At 37.3% G+C, this 19,489-nt stretch overlaps 1 protein-coding gene across 2 annotated transcripts in view; it reads right to left on the bottom strand.

Moving 5' to 3' along the window:
* The window catches only part of SFMBT2 (Scm like with four mbt domains 2), a 300,526-nt gene that overhangs the window by 148,828 nt on the left and 132,209 nt on the right, over nucleotides 1–19,489 (bottom strand). The window lies entirely within an intron of this gene.

Here is a 19,489-nt window from a genome sequence, read left to right as displayed (position 1 = left end):
AAAGTACAGTCTGTACATAAAATAAACATTTGAACACATACATACACAAAACTGCTTTCTAAAGTTGTTTAACTAAATTCTGCATGAAGGAACACTTCTTACAATCTTGTGAAATTATACGTAAAATTTGTTTATTAATGCTTAGATGTACACAAAGACTTTTCAAAAATGTTACCATTCATTGCCACCAGCCATTTGAAAAACAAAGGGCATTCCTTTTAGGAGTGCACATAAGAAAAGCATACCTAAACAACTCTAGCTGCTAGGAGAAAAAAAAGAATGCTTGTCCATGGAGAATAAATGTCAAGGAGTGGGGGGAGGGGGGAACCATCTCCAGTTGTCCTGATCTATATCTGGCCACTGGTGCCAGATGGCTCCAGAGGAGAAAGTGAAGCTGGTGACTTTGCACAGCCCTCCCTCATTTCAATCCAATTCACTTGTAAGTGATGGCATCGTCTTCCTGATGTCATGTTCCTCTTCGAGAAGGAGGGACAAACAACAATTGTTAAGGAAGACAGTGTCTGTCTTGGTGCTCTTCAAGACTCACGAACATGCTAAACACACTACAACTATTAACTAGGTGGCACAAGGGATAGAGAGAACTGAACTTGAAGCCCCATCTCTGACACTGACTCGTTGTGTGACCTTAGCAAGTCACTTAACCTTTGTTTGCCTCATTTTCTCATTCATAAAAGGAAAACGATAATAACATCTACCTCCCAGGATTGTTGTGAGGATCAAATGATACAACTTTGCAATAATAAATATATTTAAAATAAATAAAAAGATCTACTACTTTATTAACCTTAAAGTTAATAAGTGCTTAATCCTTAATAAATGCTAAACACTCCCCTATTTGTACATTTTGACTTTTAGTTCCAAACTGAGATGAGAAATGCGTTATAAAAAGCAATTCCTTTTAATAAACTTCTGAACATTTATTATGCTTTCTAGAAATAGGGAAATTGAGCCATTCCCTGGATCATCAAATAACCATGTTTTTCAATATAAGTGGATAGATTTTAATCTACAGCAGATAGCTCTATCAACTCAGCATCCATTCAGGCCATTCTTACCTTGGCTAAAACCAGGAAGATCATTAAGTGTTATTTCAAGACCGTAGGAATTTGTCCATCAACACTTTAGAATAACTTATTTTCACACAACAGTGCCTCAATGAAGAAGTCACATCTCACAACAGGAATAAGTACATGAGTAAACCTAAATTTCAAACCACCATCTTTTTATGAGTATATTTCAGGATGACAGGAAAACATTATATATCTTAATCTGAGCTGGAAATGTCCTCTGAAAGAAAACAAATACAGAGCAGGAGACAGCAGAGAAAACTATTTTGATTCAAGCTTTCAGAATCTGGAAATACATGACGATTCTACAGTTTGAACCCTAGCTATCACGGTGTAAACAGTCCAACAACTTGTCAGCTTGCAAGGAATGCTCCTCAGACCAATTGTCCACCTGTACATAGACCCCAATCAAGGTAGCATGTTCAGGCCTTCTCCTTGAACAATCAGACTCTTGTAATGGGGGTCAAATGCATTAAAGGTGACAACCTACTCTCCTTATCATCTGATTGATACAGCAGACAGCAAGTCAAACATCATATTCTAAGTCTATCAGCTCTTTTTTCTGAGTTCAGGGAGGTGGACAGGTGCCCTCTGCTGAAATGCAGATCAAGTCTCATTCTAAAGTATCTCTTCACAGGCACAGGCAGTCAGGAAATCCTTTGGATGACAAAATAACAAAACTGGAATTTCTCTTAATTTTCTATCAAGTACTCAAGAATTACTTTTTTGCAGCCAGTTCTTTCCTCTCTGAAAAGTCAAATTTCCTATAGTTTACCTCTGGGCTAACGCAACATTAGACTTTTGAGAGTCCTCTGGACAGCAGGGAGATCAAATCAGTCAATACTGAAAGAAATTAATTCAGCCTATTCACTGGAAGATCAAATACTGAAGTTGAAGCTTAAATACTTTGGCCACATAATGAGATGATGGGACTTGCTGGAAAAGACCCTGATATTGGGAAAGATTGAAGGCAAAAGGAAAAGGGGATGACAGAAGGTGAGATGGATGATAGTGTCATGAAAACAACAAACATGAACTTAGATTTCGAGAGATAGTAAAGACAAAAAAGGGCCTGGCATGCTTTGGTCCCTAGGGTCACCAAGAGTTGGACATGATTAAACAACAACAAAAACAATGCAACATAAATGATAACTTAAAAAAAGTTTCTATCACACGTTACTTCTACAGGCAAGTTAGTAAGCTCCATGATGAGCCAGGGTGATAGGCACATCCTATTAAGAGTAAATGCCCACACATATAAAGGATGCTAAAAGAAGGTCTGCTAAATAGCTAGGTTTTCTTCATTAGTATAGTAAGTACTGTATTCCTGAAAAGATATTTAAAGGCATTGGTCTAATTGATACTATCTGGTTGAAAAATGGAAAATTCAAATTATTTTATCTCTCAACCTAACTCTTCTTTGTTCCTTACTAAGGGATTTTCTTTTCCAGCAATTTTCTTTTCTTTTAAAAACAAATTTTAAACACCTAGTTGTTCCTAGCTTCTAGAATAAACTATTTCTCTCCTGAAGGGTCCAATTACATTGTAAAATACAGTTAAACAGAACAGTTATCAAAACAGGTTTCCACACACTATCAAACAACTCAATCAGCTGGTCTTACACACACACACACACACACACACACACACACACACTCTGAAGCTATCTGGCATTATGTAAACAAAAACCTAATTCAGCATCTCTAATGGACTGTAAAAATCTTAAGAATGTGCCATGGTCCCTGCAGTCACAAGAAATCTGTTGCAAAAATGCATTCACTGGTGTACAACACACCACAGTAGAGTCTGGCTGTTTAAAGAACACCACACACACACACAAAATAAAACCAATGACCAAGACAGAACAGAAAGGGCTGAGAGGGAAAGACAAGTTCATGTACCAATAGCAACAGTGGCAGTAGGTGATTTCTAGGCAACTCATGTTTCAAACTTGGATTGTTTTCACTTAGAAAAAGTAATCTATTCCTAAAAGGTGTCTGTGACTTAATTCATCCATTCAAAGTCACCCTTGTTCACAACAGGAATGGACCCATAAAACAAGACACCCCAATAAAGTATAAAAGGCTAAAGAGAGAACTTAAGAGAGCATGTCTTGATGTACCTGGAAACCTACTAACACAGGACAAGGAGGGACAGACTTAAATTGTTGCTGGACAGATTTAGGGTACATAAGAGGGAAAATAGCACATAAGTGGAAAGAGTCAATCAACAAACATTTATTAAGCATCTATTATGTGCCAGGCACCAGACTAAGACTCAAATGTCCTAGTTCTGGTTCACATCTGGCTCTTGGGGATGTCATGTCTTTGAATCTGTCTCCTAATCCAATAGATTGTAAGCTCCTTTAAGATAGGGATTGGCTTTTGCCTGTTTTTTGTATCCCCAGTGAGTGGTATATAATAGGTGCTTTAAAAATGTGTATATTGACTTACTAAAGAATAAAAGTGATAGTACTTGTAACACCCCCCCCACAGGGTTACTGTGTGAGGAAAATAACATAAAGCACTATACAATAGTGCATGGTCACTACTATTCCTCTACTCAAGTTCTATACAGATGACTCATCACAGCAGAAAGATAACTCCAAATGTTCTATGACCATGCCAGCAACCTTTAAAGACACTACATGAAGGCAGAAAGTCCTTTGAGTATGGGCCCAGTACTGGACTACATGTCTGCTGTCCAAAGACCAGCAGAGCTCAGCTGAAACGGGGCTTGACACCAGGCTAGATGTAAGATGCTGAACTTTTCTGATACGGCAAGTCACTAAGCGATAGAAAAGTTGTTCATGGATTGTTGGGGGAGTTGGGGAGGAGGGGAGAAAAGTGTGCTTAATGTGATAAAATGACAGACCTCTAATGTATCATTAAGAAGCTTGGAACTATAGATTCATCTTTGCCAGAGGTTCTTAAAGAGAATAGAAACAAAATCTTTCATAATTGGTTCACTGAGGAACAGGGTGGCAGATCAGATTATCTCCTAGGTCCTTTGGAACCCTCAATCCAATGATTTGGTCAATTAATCAAATGGTAAGTTCCCAGTGTGTGAAATATTCTATGCTAGGGAGTACAAATGTCACAAATGAGAGAGATACCTCTCTGTCTTCAAGGAACTTACAATCTAGCAAAGGAGACAACATAAGGAGAGAGAAATTATGATGTAAAGTAGAAAAATGCTGGACTCATCAGTGGGGAGAATTTGGGTTTAAACACTGACTCTGACACTTAGTAGTATATGAACTTGAACAAGACCCCTAACCTCTAAGCCTTAGATTCTTCATCTGTAAAATGAGGATAATATCACCTATATTAACTACCTTACCACATAAACTATGCTATGCAGTTGAGTGGACCAGTCATTATTAGTATACTTCTCCAGAACAGAAACTGGGAAATGAATTGGGTCCAGCATTGAATGGGAAGAGAAAAGGCTGGAAAAGGCTGGTTTCTCAGGAAACGATGCTGTGATTTCAATGACCTTGGGCATCTGCTCTAAACAAGGGCCCATCTTTTTAACATAAATATTCTTTTAGTGATACTGTATGGCTCCAAGTCATAGAACATCATGGTGACCAAAGCATGAAGGTAGGAAGCTACCTTCCCACTTGGACAGTTTATGTAGGACAACAGTGGATGTGAGTGGCAGTGACATATGGAGGAGAAAACATGTGGAGAAGAACAGATGTAAAGGCCACCATTAGAGAGAGATATGACTAGGAAAGAATGACTCATCAAGTACTGAGAGCAAGGGACAACCACTGGACAGCTTATATATTTTCCTGGTATCCATACAATGTCAAAAGTCCTACAGAAAGGCCTGCCAGCAGGTTGGGTTAACTCTTGCAGAGGAAGGATAGGAAAACATGAATATCACAAATGGAAAGAAGGCATGGAAGGGGTACAATCAGCATCACTTAGAGAGAGTACATCTATCACTGACATCACAGGTCTATCAAAGTATTGAAGAAACGCCCCCACATGGTGTCAATGTGAGGATCAAACAAGGAAATATACATAAAGTGCTTTGCAAACTTTAAATTATTATAAAATGACATAAAAGTAAAATTTTTAAAGTGCTTACAAATGTACTAACAGAATACAAACTGGGATTGGCTAAAATATGTGACACGATCTATGAGGCATTATGCCCCACACTAAGACCTTCCCAATTAAAAATTCTAAAAAAAAAAAAAAAAATCTCCTGTTTCTAATTTGCACTCCAAGGAGAGTCCTACCTAATCTGCTGAACACACCTGACAAGGGCCTGCATTTTTGCTTTAAAAAAAAAAAAGTTTAGATAGCAATAATGTTATTCTATAACATGCATGTGGCATGTGGTTAAATGCTAATTCCTCAATTTTCACTTCTGTTGTTTCACCTAGGGGTAAAACCACATTTCAGAACTGCAATCCTAATTCTATGACTATGAGAAGATTATGTTTCATTCATTGGATAAATTCTTAGAAGTCTATTCAACCCTGATCTCCAAAGCAAAACGGGATCATTCATTTTCTAACAGATATCATCAAAGACAAATTGAAAATGTAAGTATACCTATACAAAAGAAACAGTTCTGAAAAGTTTCATTTAAATCTTTATTTTAATAGCCTAAATAAATAGCAGTTGAAATGCATGAGAGAAGCATTATTTAAAGGCAGCCTTTAGTCCCCTTTTGAAAGGAAGAATCTTTTTTATAATCTGAATAATAATTTCCTTTTCTGAAAATTCAGGCTTTTTTTTTACTTTAAAACTATTATTTTTATACTGATACACAATTTATTACTAACATAGGTTAAAATATTACCAGCTCTCTGAAATACTCTATTTGTGACAAACCTGAAGTTTCTAAGCATCAAAATTATACAACACATAATTTTTATAAGAACTATTTTTAAAAAAAAATTTTCCAGAGTACCATTTCTTCTAAGTCCAGTCTTTCTGACCCTAGGATTATAAATCAGCCCTAATTTGGCTATGATGAATCTGTTTACAATCATTTGCAAATCAAAGAAACTATATTGGAAAATTTAAAAAAAAAACTGACTGGAATGTTTCTTCATGTTAAATTCAACTTGATTTTTTTCCCCTAAAGTAGTCAAAAATATCTTCCAACTTGAGTCCTCTTTCCACCAACTGTAGTCCCTAGTTTACCCTAGCAATAATTAATCTTCAAACAAAGAGATCTAAAATTTAAGAAGAGCAATGTATAGATAGCCAATTAATCTCTGATTTTTTATGAGAACAGAACCAATATAGTAGACCATGAAACCAATATAGTGACCATGGTACACATTATAGACATCAAAATGGATGTATACATATACAGAGAGTTCATACAGTATTTCCCATCAGTTGGAAATTTTTCCTATATTTAAATCAGATGTATGTGTTTTTGCTGCTTTTCATGGTATGTAGTAAAGCACTGTCTCAAAAGAAAAAAATTATAATCAGATTTTTTTAAAATTTCTAACACATAAACACAACTACAATCATAAAATCCATCAAATCTGGAACAGATTTACCTCAATTCAAACTGTGCATCTCTGTTTACTGCTTTTCTCATAGCTGTATTATTCCCTTATTCTAACAATCCAATATACCTCTCTTCTTACTATAGGTGATCCCGATTCAATGTAAACCTCTTGTGTTTATTTTTTAAACAACTGTTCCAGTGGAAAACATGTCAGTAGTAATAGTTTCATGGTTGTGTCTGTGTGTGATGTATTCTTTTTTGGGGGGGGAGGGGTGACCGGCTGGACATCACTTATTTAATGTGGGGCTTTGGTGGAAGAATCAGAGCTGAACAAGTGGTGCCTACAAGAATAAGACAAAGATTACTGCATCTATATTTATAGGTTTTAGGTTTGATTGTACCAGGCAGGGATGCTGGCTTCTATCTTTTCTCTACACTAATCCTCACCTCTGTTTTCTCTCTGTCTCTCTCCATCTCTCTCTTTCTCCCTACCCCACTCACCCCTCCCTTTCATGTTACACAAAGTCCAATAGTACCATTGCCTACATCATTGCCCTCCACGCTCATCCTCCTTCACTCATTCCTTCTTCACTCCCCAGAGGCCTTCACCCCTAAGCTGCCCCACTCCCACACTCCCTTCCACCACATTTCTCTCTGTCACCTCCCAGCCCTGCTGTCCTCCAACCTTTGCTCCTCTGAAATTCGGGGATACAAATAAAATCACAAAAGAAGGTTTAAATGGAGAACAACACTCAAAAACTTGTGAAAATCTGTTTGACAAATTTTTGTGCTCAACAGAACTTATTGAAGTTCTGTCAAATTGCAATTATTATGTTATTATCCACCAGAGCTCACATGTAGTTTTGCTAGCATAATCTACAATAACATATTTACCTAGAAGTATATTTTTATGCTCATATATGTATTTTTTCTGCCTGATTTCCAAAAAAGTATTGGTATCTCTGTGTAAATTAACATGTTTACATTACTCAGACACATTGTAATTTCTTTTTTTTTTCTGACATAATATATGTTCTCAAATACATATCAGATGGGCACGTCTAGGGTCAAGGAGGTGTAAGTGGTCCCTGGAGTTTTACTTCACTGTGGTCTTCTGAGCATTTTAAAGCCAGTCCTTTTCAGACAAGGGCAGGCAGCACACATGGGTTGAGGAGGCTACACAGGGCAGCAATTCCAACTGAATCATCCTCCCTCCCCCTCCTTCTCCCCCCTTCCTCACCACCAAAGGAACCTGCTGTTCCCCTGTGAAGACAGTGAAGTCCTGCTCATACTCATTAGAGCAATCAGAGGTCGACTAAGCAAAAGTAATTACGCTAACTTGGATGAATTAACAATAACACCTGCTTCTAATAGAATCAAGGTACACCTCCTGCCATCTGGCATAATTTCTTTAAGGGGCCAAGAAGTTAAGTGGCCTTTAAAACTATTAAAGGAAATTTTAAAATCTTGGCATTGTCCAATGTTTGAAAAGATTCATCTAGTAGGAAATTGAATTGCTGTTGTTACTTATTTCCTTCCAGTCTTTTCCAGGAGCCAATTGCCTACTATCATGGCTACAGATGTAGACTATCAAGTCAGAGAAATCTGTTCCAAATTCTCTTTAAGTTTCAAGTCCAGTTGGATCCATGTTTGTGTTGGAAATAAAAACCAAAATATTCATTTCAAATCATTTGCTCTAAGCATTCTTGCATTTGATATAATTTCCTCTTAAGGCATTAGGTACTTTTCTTTCTTTCCTTTCTACCAGCATAATTTTCCTGAGTACCTATTTCCTATATAAAAGCCGTCAATTCTGAATTGACAAGTCACCTAAAGTCCATAGTTCTAAGTTCAAAGGAATTAGACACCTACTCGCCAAAGATTTTCTCCCCTCAGGGCTTTCTCTTGTTTACTCTCATAAAATAATTTTTGTGTCAGAGGAAAATTGCCTTCATTGTGATTTTTCAAAATGCCACATTTAGGTACAGGAAATAGGAGAATAATGAGCACACGTGCATAAAATCTGCACATTAGCATGAGAATCACATGTGTCCAAATAAATGCTTCAGTCTATTTTCAGGCAATTTTCAAGTTAACATTATTATTAATTATTTTTATTTATTATTATGATGTTATAATGAAGGTTACTATTTCTTGATTTTCCTCACTTCGCCAAAGTACATTTCATTCAATGAGTTCATAAAAACAGCAGAAAAAACCAACCAAAAAAAGAATGGGTGACACAGGATTAATGAGGACGAAACAGGAACTTTCCCCAGGCCACATCTTTAGGAACCTTATTTCACAGATCAGAATGAGTTTCAGGAAGTTTAAGTGGTTTCTTGGTGAAAAGTGGTAGAGGTCACCATTTCACCCATTCTGGGGAAATGTTCTAAGAGAAAACATTTTTTGACTTTGCTGATTTATGTCAGTTATTAGTAATAACTGAAAGTATAGAAAATGTTTATGGTATATCTCTTTGATCCTTACAACGACCATAGGAGGTAGGTTCAATGGGTATTATCTGCCTTTTAAAAAATGAAGAAACTGAGGCTCAGAAAGTGATGTTCACATAGCTAGTGTCAGAGGTGGCACTCTGACCACAACCACCATATTAAATCTCTAATATCTAACAACTTAAAATTTCTTAATGATTACTTCTTAATTATAGAGCTTTACAGCTAATAAAGTGCTTTCACAAGATCCTCACAATAAGCCTGTAAGATACACAACACATACATTTTCCCCATTTAAGAGATGAGAAAATGGCAGCCCAAAGAGGTCATGTAATTTGTTCCAGGTTATATGTCTACAAAGGTGAAAGCCCCAGGTATTCTAACTAACTGCAATGTTCCTTTTACTACACAATGCCTTCTGGCATTTCTTTGCATAAATACCACAATGAATTTTGAACTATGCCAGAAATGCAAATAAAATGTTCATATATTTTGACAAAGGTATATGTCCCAAGGAGGTCTGAGACATCCAGAAAGGTCTCATATAGTCCAAAATATTTATAACAGAACTTTTTGTTCATGAAATGAAATAAACCAGGTGCCTGATCCTTTGGAAATGGATAAACAAATTGACATTAACATAATGAAATATTTTTAATATAACAGATGGCTATTCCATAAGATAAAACAAACATGAATAATTCAGAGAAACTTGGGCCTTCCTTGAATTGAAACAGAGCCATACATACAAAGACCATAATAACATTAAGAAAGACAAGACAATGATCCCTGTACAATGCAATGATCATTCTTGATACAAAAGGACTTATAATGAAGCATGCCTCCCTCTCTTCTTGTAGAGAGGTGAGTCATGACTACAACTGTGGAATGAAGCACATGTTAACAGATTTGGGGTTGGGGGGAAGGAGAGAATTATACTTCTCTGTGACAAAGGAAGGTTGTGATGGGAAACATGTATTAAGAAATGACCAACAGAACGTCAATAAAAAATTACTGGCATGTCTATGTGTCTGTAAAAAATAGTCAAAAAATACTTCAATGACTTTAAATGTGACAATTAATTTGCATGAACTTTATTTAAACTACTGAACAATACTTGAATTTTTACATCTTTTTTCAACATGAAAAAATCTGAATTTCAAAATGTATAAAATAAAGGGAGATTATATTCTTAGATATTAGAGCATTATTTTAAATTCCAATTTCTTCTAATGGATTTGAAATGTCATTTGATTTGGAAAAGTTCTACTTTTTGTTTACACAGTGTTCTGGGTTTCTTTTTTTTTAAGCACCCATCTATTGCTTTTCTTATACATAAGCAATCAAACTACAGTGGGCATTAGACACTCCAATGGTAAATTAGCAAACAGTAACTTTTGCAAGGTATATACTAAAATATTTTTAAAGTATAAATTAACATTCATTTGCTCAATAAGCATTTGCTAGGCACCTGCTATGTGCAGGTACTATGTTATGTTAGCCACTGGAGAGACAAAGATACAAACAATATAATATCTACCCGAAGGAATTTTTATTTTATATATAAGGGAAACAATGTATATACTGAAAATTAAATACAAAAAATATAGAAAGTCACTTCTGAGGGAGGAGAACACTCACAACTTTAGGGGGTGGGATCTTCTAGCAAAAGAGACTGAGGAGAAAAAAGAACCAGAAGATAGCAGAACCAGGAAAGTTTAGATAGAAGAGTCCCTAGGACAGAGGTTCTTAACCATTTTTGCATTATAGAACCGTCTTGCAGTCTGGTGAAGCCTATGGACCTCCTCTCAGAATAATGTTTGGTTTTTTTAATGTAAAACTGAGGAAATGCTATACTTTAGTTTATGAAAATAAAAATATAATTTTCCCCCACCCAAATTCACAGATGCTCTGAAATCTGTCTGTGGATCCCAGGTTGAGAAGCCCAGATCTAGGAGGATAAGTTGGGTAACAGCCTCAAGTGCTAAACAGGGGTCAAAAAGCTGTCACAAAAAGGGGTCAAAAGGAGTAAGAACAGAGAAAAGGCCATCAGATTTAGCAATTAATACATTATTGGTACCCTTGGGACAGAACAGTTTCAATTGAGTAATGAGGTCAGAAGTCAGATTGCAAGGAGCTAAATTTTAGTGGGAGGTGAGGCAGTGGATGGTAATGAGTGTAGACAGCTTTTTTTGAGGAAGAGGAAGGGGGAGGTAGAAGGAGAGAGGGAAGGAAGAAGAAAGGAGAGGGAGAGATGGAGGGAGGGAGAGAGACACAGAGAGGGAGAAGGAGAATAGAGAGAGAAAGAAGAGAGAGAGGAGGGAGAGAAACAGAAAGAGAGGCAAGAGAAGATGGAGTAGGATAGGTGGTATGAGGAGAAAAGAAGGTATGGAACAGAGGCCAAAGGATATGGGCTAGAGAGTCAATCTGGGAAGTGAAAATAGACTGGCATAAAACCCAAAGAACGCACAGTTGAGATGATACAGTAGTGAACCCAGTTAGCATGGTCATGAGCCTTCTTCCATCAGCAATCAGTGGCACATGTGGAAGATTAAAAAGGGGTTGGGGTTTGGAAAAGAATGGGCAGCAACAAGAGAAGGGGGGGAAGAGACTCAAAGGTACAGGATAACACAAAGTTGAACTAGTTAACTTGGGTCAAGATGCACATAATCGCGCAGGGGAAACCAACAGTAATATAATACATACTCGTTGATCCAAAACATACAACTAACCAGAATATATTTATATTTCAACTATAACTTCTCCAAACCACTGACTTTCCATATATAATTACTTTATCTTCCAATTCTACTTGATCAGCAAGTCCAAAAACATAAAATGCCACTTTTTTATTACAAAGAAAGATTTTTTGAAAATCTTTAAGCTAGTCAACCAGAGTGACTTGCACAGAGCAGGTACTTAATAAATGCTTGAACTGAATTGAATTCATCTACAATCCATTACATCATTAATAAAAAATAAAAATTTTGTGACAGATCATGGAATGCTCCTCTCAGCAGATACAAATCAGATTAGTATTAATTTATAACTTCATAAAAATCAATTCTGATTCTACCTTCAGTGACCATAAATACAATTATCATTATACACAACTTCAGTGAAAGACAATGAAGAGAGCCAATAGAATGATTCTATCAAAGTGTTCAAACCAAGAACTAGCATGTTTATGACACAACAAAATTTCTCTCTTTGGTAAAAGTAAAACAAGATTGGAAGCCTGTATTTCGTGAGAAATATCAGGTATGTGAACAATCAAGCTCAGCTTTGTTAAGCATTTGGTAAGGCAACCAAGTAAATGGTTAGACAGGTGGTAGTTAACAGGCATGTCTGCGAGAAAATCATGCCCCTCAAATGTTATCCAATTTTGTAATGCTAAAGAAAATTGTCCACTACCTGCCTTCTAAGATGCTTCAAAAAATAATCAGAATTCTGTTTATGAAACAATTTGTGCTCCTTGGGAACAGCTAGAATTTCCAGGCATTATTCTTCGTAAAAAGAAAATTTTTAAGTCTTTTCACAAGCTCAGTTGTCTCAAAAGAAAAATTTGTATACAGTTAAAGCAGATTTAAATTCTTTCCAGCTTTGCTCTAAATATACTTTACTATTCCCAGGGCATGCGGCACGCGCACACACAGCATCTTCAAAGCATATGAACATTTAACAGATTAAAAACTACAGGGGTTATTAATAGTAATTAAAATTAAGGATGAGTATATATACACATTCTGGTTACACTTGAGTTTGCTCTGAAAAATGAGAAACATAAGTTTATCATGTATTTCCCACAAATGAAATGTCAAAGGTTCCATTTCAATCTGAGAACTGACCTCATTCCTTCTCCCATCTCTTCGCTTGGCAATTCTAGAGTTTTATCCTTGAAACAGCTAATTTTCCTTAGGGGCTTTGGCATCTATGTCTTGAAATTACAGAGGCACTCATGCATATATTTGACTACTGCATACAAAAACATAAAGCTCCACAGATGGTCTGTTCCTACAGTCCAGCTAAATAAAATAGGGTTGGCAGGTACAGGATGCCAATTTAAACACTAAAAAGGTTAAGTGGTTACCAGATCTAAGTAGACAAGAGCCCAGAGAATCAGAAATAACAGCGTTTGTGTACTGGGCCGGCAATTCTGGAAAGTAATATCAAATCGTGCTAAGAAGGTAACTAAAACGTCCATAATTTTTGATGCAGGGATTCCACTTGCAAGACATATCCTGTCCAAGGAGATCAATTATTAAAAAGAAAGGCCTTATATACACCGATGAAGTGGAGAGAACACAGACAGGGATCACAACAGTTAAGTCTGGACTTGGTATTGATTAACTAAACGATGATTTGGGTTGTTTTTGTTTTTTTAAATTATCTGTTACAAAAGACAGTTCTCTAGGAAGGGGAGGCATATAACACTTCCATTGACTAAGAACAATGTCAATCATTTGGAAGCAATACCTTTATAAGCATGTATACTTAAATGAGGCCACATTCACATGAATAAACTCACAGACCTTGATGCAGCAGCAACTTACAGTGGGGAAAAAAATGGCAAATGTAATGGTTGATGCTGAATTACTGAAAAAAGATAAATCAATCACTCTGTGCTTCCTTAGGGTTCTACAATCTGTGAATCTGACTCAGTGGAATATCTCTAACACTTCCACTCATGTAAAAAATTACCTATATTCATAAGAAGGAGCACGTATATAAGAGATATGGACCTGGGAGTTCAGAGAACCTGAGTTCAAACACCCTTCCTCAGATGCTTACTAGTTGTGTGACTGGACATCTAATCTTCATGTGCCTCAGTTTCCTGGTTCATGAAATGGGCATGGTGGGAATTAAACTCAACGGCTGCTAAGGTCACTTCCAGCTTGAAACTAATGATCCTATGGAGTTACACTGGGATGTTTTGTAATTTGAGAAGACAGGCCCATTTAAAAACTGCCTTTTAAAATACAAGCAATCACGAATCAAATAAGATATACCTTGGTCTCCCTTAATAGACTGTGCAAAATATTGCCAAAATCAGTCAATTATTTTAATTATCAGTCACGGAACACACACTTATAAAATGTAGTCAAACTGAAATTTAGACTTCATAGTCTCTTAGATTCCTAACTGAAGTTCCCTTAGAGACCATCTAATCCAACACATTCATTGTATAGATGAGGAAATCAAAGCTTTGGTAGGTGAGGTGACCTGCCCAAAGTCACAATGGCAATCAGTGGTAGAGTTAGGATTTGAATCCAAATCCAATTCCAAATCCCATGCTCTTTCCCCTTGTACATTGCTACCTCCGAAATAAAAGCCTACAGCACCCAGTATTTGCAGGTAGTCGCCCATCTGAGTACTAGCAGACCCAATCCTCCCTGGCTTTAGAGATTAGATAAGATCAGGTGGTATGGCCTCAGATCTGATCTTGGTCAACGAAGAGTTATCTTGGATTTTTGTTTTTTAAGCAATATCATGTTTCCAGAAACTTTCGATTAAAATTAGTCTTATATATCACGGACCTATGATTTCATTAGTGGGTAGGTAAAAGAACTCTCTCCCCCAGGCAGATCTCAACCAGTAGATAATAAAGTATTAGAGAGTTGGCTGAGGTCCAAAGTTGATTAAGTGACCTAAACAAAGCAGTAGCTGGTTGAAGGAAAAATCTATCCACCTACGAACACCTCAAACTAAAAACAAACAAAATTCTCTAAGAACCAGCTTGTGTCATCCCTGGGAAGCACTGTTAGGGGAAAGTCTAGAATTTGCTAAGGATGAAAAAGAGAAATAAAAGGTGGCATATTTTGTAAAACATGAATATGTTATTCCAGTGCACCAAGAGTGTCCAAAGGTACCATTCATTACAACTTTTAGGTTTCAGTCTGGTGTAACAGAAGCAAAAAGTCCTGCTTTTGGCTCTATCGTTACCTACACTGCACATTTGTAAGAAGAAAGTGTTAACAGATCTGGATGACCTTTAAGATCACATCCAACTCTAAAAGTCTAAGATTCTAGGACATCCACTACACTGGGCAAAAAAATAAGTCAAGGCAATTTAGGAAGAGCCTACTGTATGCCAGGTACTGCACTACACAGAAGAGATATGAAGAAAGCCCCACTCTCCCCAAGAAAAACCATTCCTTCTCTCAAGGAGTTTATAGTCTAATGAAGGAGACAACATGTAAACAAATATCTACAAACAAGAGATAAGTAGATAGGTAGATAGATAGATACATATATACATACATACATACATAGATAGACAGACAGATAGACACACACACATATGGAACTGCTAGGTGGCACAGTGGATAGAGCAAGGGACTTGGAGTCTGAAAGACCAGAAAGACCAGAGTTCAAATCTGACCTCTGACACTTACTGCCTTTGTGACCCTGAGCAAGTCATATAATCTTGTTTGCTCCATATTCTTCATCTGTTATAAAAAAAAATGAGCCAGAGAAGGAAATGACAAACCACCCTAGTATCTTTGCCAAGAAAACCCCACAGACAGTTGGTCCAGGGGGTCATGGAAAGTTGGAAATGACCAAATGACTGAACAACAACTCTTTCTCCCTCCCCCTTTTGCCTGTCCCCTCTCTACTCTTCCCCCCATATGTACATATATGAGTATATACACTCACAAGATATATACATATATACAAATAAGATACATACATGTGCGTGTGTGTATATATATATACACAGTGATGTATGTATATATGCACACAAGTATGTTTACACATACACACAGGCATATACCTATATACAGGAAAAACTAGATTCAATCAATAAAAGAAAATCACTAGCATTAAGGGAATCAAGAAATAGTTCTTGCAGAAGGTAGGATTTTAGATAGGACCTGAAGGATGCCAGGAGGCAGAGCTGAGGAGGGAGTGCATTCCAGGAAAGGAGGGAGAGCCAGTGAAAATACACAGAGCAGGGAGATGGAGTATCTTGTCTGAGGAATGAGGGGATGAAGAACACATACTGCCCAAATTACAGTCAGATAGGCAGTCACTGAAACAGTTCAACATATGGTACATAATAATATAACAGTCTTTAAAGCCTGCTAGACATCTTTATTTGAGTGTTCCATCAATATCTCAAACTCATCATCTTTCTTAAATTCATCACTTCTCTGAACTTCCCTGTCTTTTGAAGATACCACCATTCTTCCCTTAATCGGGGTGACCCTCTGCTCTCCCCTCCCCCTTCACCCCCACATTCAATGATTTGTGGTGTCTTGCTAATCGTTACCTCCATAATGAGTCTCACAACCTCCCCATTCTCATCATTTACATGGTCAATATCCTAGTTCAGACTTTCATCACCTCTCACCTGGACTATTAGAATAACTTCCTAACTAGTCTTCCTGTTTCCACTCTCTCTATTAGACCATCCATTTTCCACAAATTAACATTCCTAATGCAAAGATTCAAACATTTCATCAGACCATAAGCCCTGCTCAGCCTTCACAGCCAAAACCAGGGAATCAACTCTTATTAAAAAGGGGCCAGCCACTCCTACCAACCAACCCACAAGGAAGGCAAGCCAGCCCAGCTAAAACAGCTGGGTACCCTGAGGGATAGAGAGGTGGCACGTGCCAGGCAAGTCAAACCACCAATACCAGCAGCAGCAGCAGTTTGACTATCATCTCTCTTCAGACTCTGATGAAGACAATCTGGAATTCTAAACCCAGAACCTTGGGAGCAGCCCCTGTGGACACATAGCCTGGCAACTGCTCCTGCAGGTGCTACAGTCACAGCTAATGAAAACTCAAAAAAGGAAAGTTTTTGCCACCAAAATCCTTGGCACTTTCAAATGGCTCAACATCAAAAACTGGTTAGATTTTCTCAGTAGAAATGACATTAAAGAAGAGGCATTGCCATCTGTTTTGCTGTTGTACCCTAGGATCATGGGACCTTTCCATCTGATTTGCAACTAAAACTTTCCATGTGTGCTATTCTCCTCATCAGACTATGAGTTCCTTGAGAGCAGGAGTTCTCCAATTGTATTTCCAGCACTTAACACAGTGCTTTACACACAGTAAGTGCTTAATAAATGCTTTTCATTCATTCATTTCCTTCTCCTACACAAAAATCTTCAGGGGCTCCTAGGCAAAATACTAGCTCCTCATCCCGGGCCCAACTTTCCAGATTTATTTCATATTACTCCTTTTCACAAACTCAATGTTTGTGAACTTGCCCTTCTCACTACTCCCTAAAATCAATATTCTACCTCCTGTGCCTGGGCACACGCTTTCTCCCATCCCTGGTATCCAATCCTTTGTCACATTCATACCTCTCGTGATGTTAATTTAAATAAATTAAAGCATCTGAAGGTCTCTGGTAGAGCCCTGAGTCACCTTATCCCAGAAGACAGAATTAGAAGGACTAAGCAAAAGTTGCAGACCAGAATTTACACTTAACAGTAAGGAGAAACTTCCTAATTTTGGGAGTCGTTGGATGGTTTAATGTACTTCCTCAGGGATGGCGAGTTCTCCCTTTCCAATAATTTACAAGCAAAAGTCAGATGGCTTCTTGTCAAGTGATATTGTACACAACATTCTTATTTGGGTATGAGTTGGATTAGATGGCCTCTGGGTCTTGGGTCAACTCTTAGGTTCTTTGATTTCATGAACAAGCAATATAGATAGGTAATGAGCTGGACTCATCATTAAATTGGAAGAATATGGCCTAAACTGCATTTGTTCTTCCTATACACACACACACACACACACACACACACGAATCATAGAATATTTGCTTCCCAAGGACCAAAATTAGCCAAAGAGAGAAACGAGAGATATCTAAGTAGATCAGTCAATCAATAAACATTTATTATGTGCCAACTGTATGCCAGGTACTATGCTAAGGACTGGGGATAGACAAGAAAGGTAAAAGACAGTCCCTGTTCTCAAGAACCTCGGTCTAATGCAAACAACTACATATAAACAAGCTAGATGTAGGAAAAATTAGAGATAATTAACAGAGGGAAGGCCCTACTATTCAATCAGTATGCTACATATAATTAACCAGGATTTAAGGGTAAGAAGTGGAATAAATAACAACATTAAATTAATATATAATGGGAAAAGGAGATAGGCTAGTCATGTAGAAACCGTAAGTAATAAGAAATGGGAAAGGCAAATGTGCTGCTCTGGTAATCAGAGGATGTTAAAATACTTTAAGTTTTCCAACTGGTTGGGAAGGTAACTTCTATAGAGGATTTATAGAAGGTCATGGGCAAGAATCGCAATAGGACAGGAGATATAGAGGGTTTGTACTCTATATTCCTGGAGGCTGTACCATAATACCAGAATAAGGTATACTTAAGGTATACTTAAATATCAAAGAGACAATACTGAAGAGATTAGGAGCCAAGAAACCTATATTTTTATCTAAGAACTGTTTGTTTTTCTTAGAAATGATATTTCAGCAAATGTGAGCCCCCAAAGCAAATATCCAAGACTTTTTCCCTCTTCCTGTTAAGTCTGACCATCTACTGAAAGTTAGGTCTGACTGAATTTGCTTCCTAAAAGGAAAAATAATTTGCCATTCAGACTTACAGCCGAAGGATCAGAGCAAATTTCACAAGGAAAGTCAGCCTCAGAGACAAGAGGACCCCGCCCCCCCTCCCCCCCCCACAGAAACCATAAGCCACACAAAATGTCTGCTTGCCCCTAAGTGGCTCTGACCATGAACTAACAGGGATTCTGCTGTCTGTCATCTCAATGCAGATCGCTTTCTTGACTCACAAGTTAAAGTCCCGGTGACTTGCAAAGTGCTTAGCACAGTGTCTGGCACACAGTAGGTGTTTAATAAATGTTTATTCCTTTCCCTTTCCCCACTTCCCAGTGGGGTAAGAGTGCTGGAGTGTGGATAACCCCAGTAGAAATCATATATTTGCTGATTCTGTGAGGCCAGGCAAGTCTCTTAACCTCTCTCTCAGTCTCAGTTTCTTCATCTGTAAGATGGGAATAATAGCGCCTACCTCACATGGTTGTTGTGAGAATTAAATGACATAATATATGTACAGTACTTTGCAAATCTTGAAGCATTATGTAAATGCTAGTTGTAATTATCATCATCATCATCATCCAATTAAGAAATTTTCAAAATTTCCCTTTGTAATTTCTTTTAAAGTCCCTCATATCTAATCTAAATATATCTATCTAGCTGCAGTTTCAACTCATATCCTCTTATCTAACTTCACTGAATCCTCACAGATAGTCACTATTCTGCTTATCATAAATTTGGCAACATTAATGCATGTTGCTGAAATACATTTAGAGTAAGTCCAATTTCAATGGTTCCACATCATCTTCTACTATTAAAAAAAGAAAATATGGGAGAGGCAATGATATAAATAGGCTATGAATTCCTCTCAAAGTCAGGAGAATTCAAGAAAGGGCTCCAACACATTGGGTGGATCCC

This window comes from Vombatus ursinus, unplaced genomic scaffold (assembly GCF_900497805.2).
Source record: "Vombatus ursinus unplaced genomic scaffold, bare-nosed wombat genome assembly UNPS02014830.1, whole genome shotgun sequence".
In the NCBI taxonomy this organism is placed as follows: domain Eukaryota; kingdom Metazoa; phylum Chordata; class Mammalia; order Diprotodontia; family Vombatidae; genus Vombatus; species Vombatus ursinus.
Note: the sequence above shows the minus strand (reverse complement) of the source record. Positions and strands in the feature narration are given on the sequence as shown.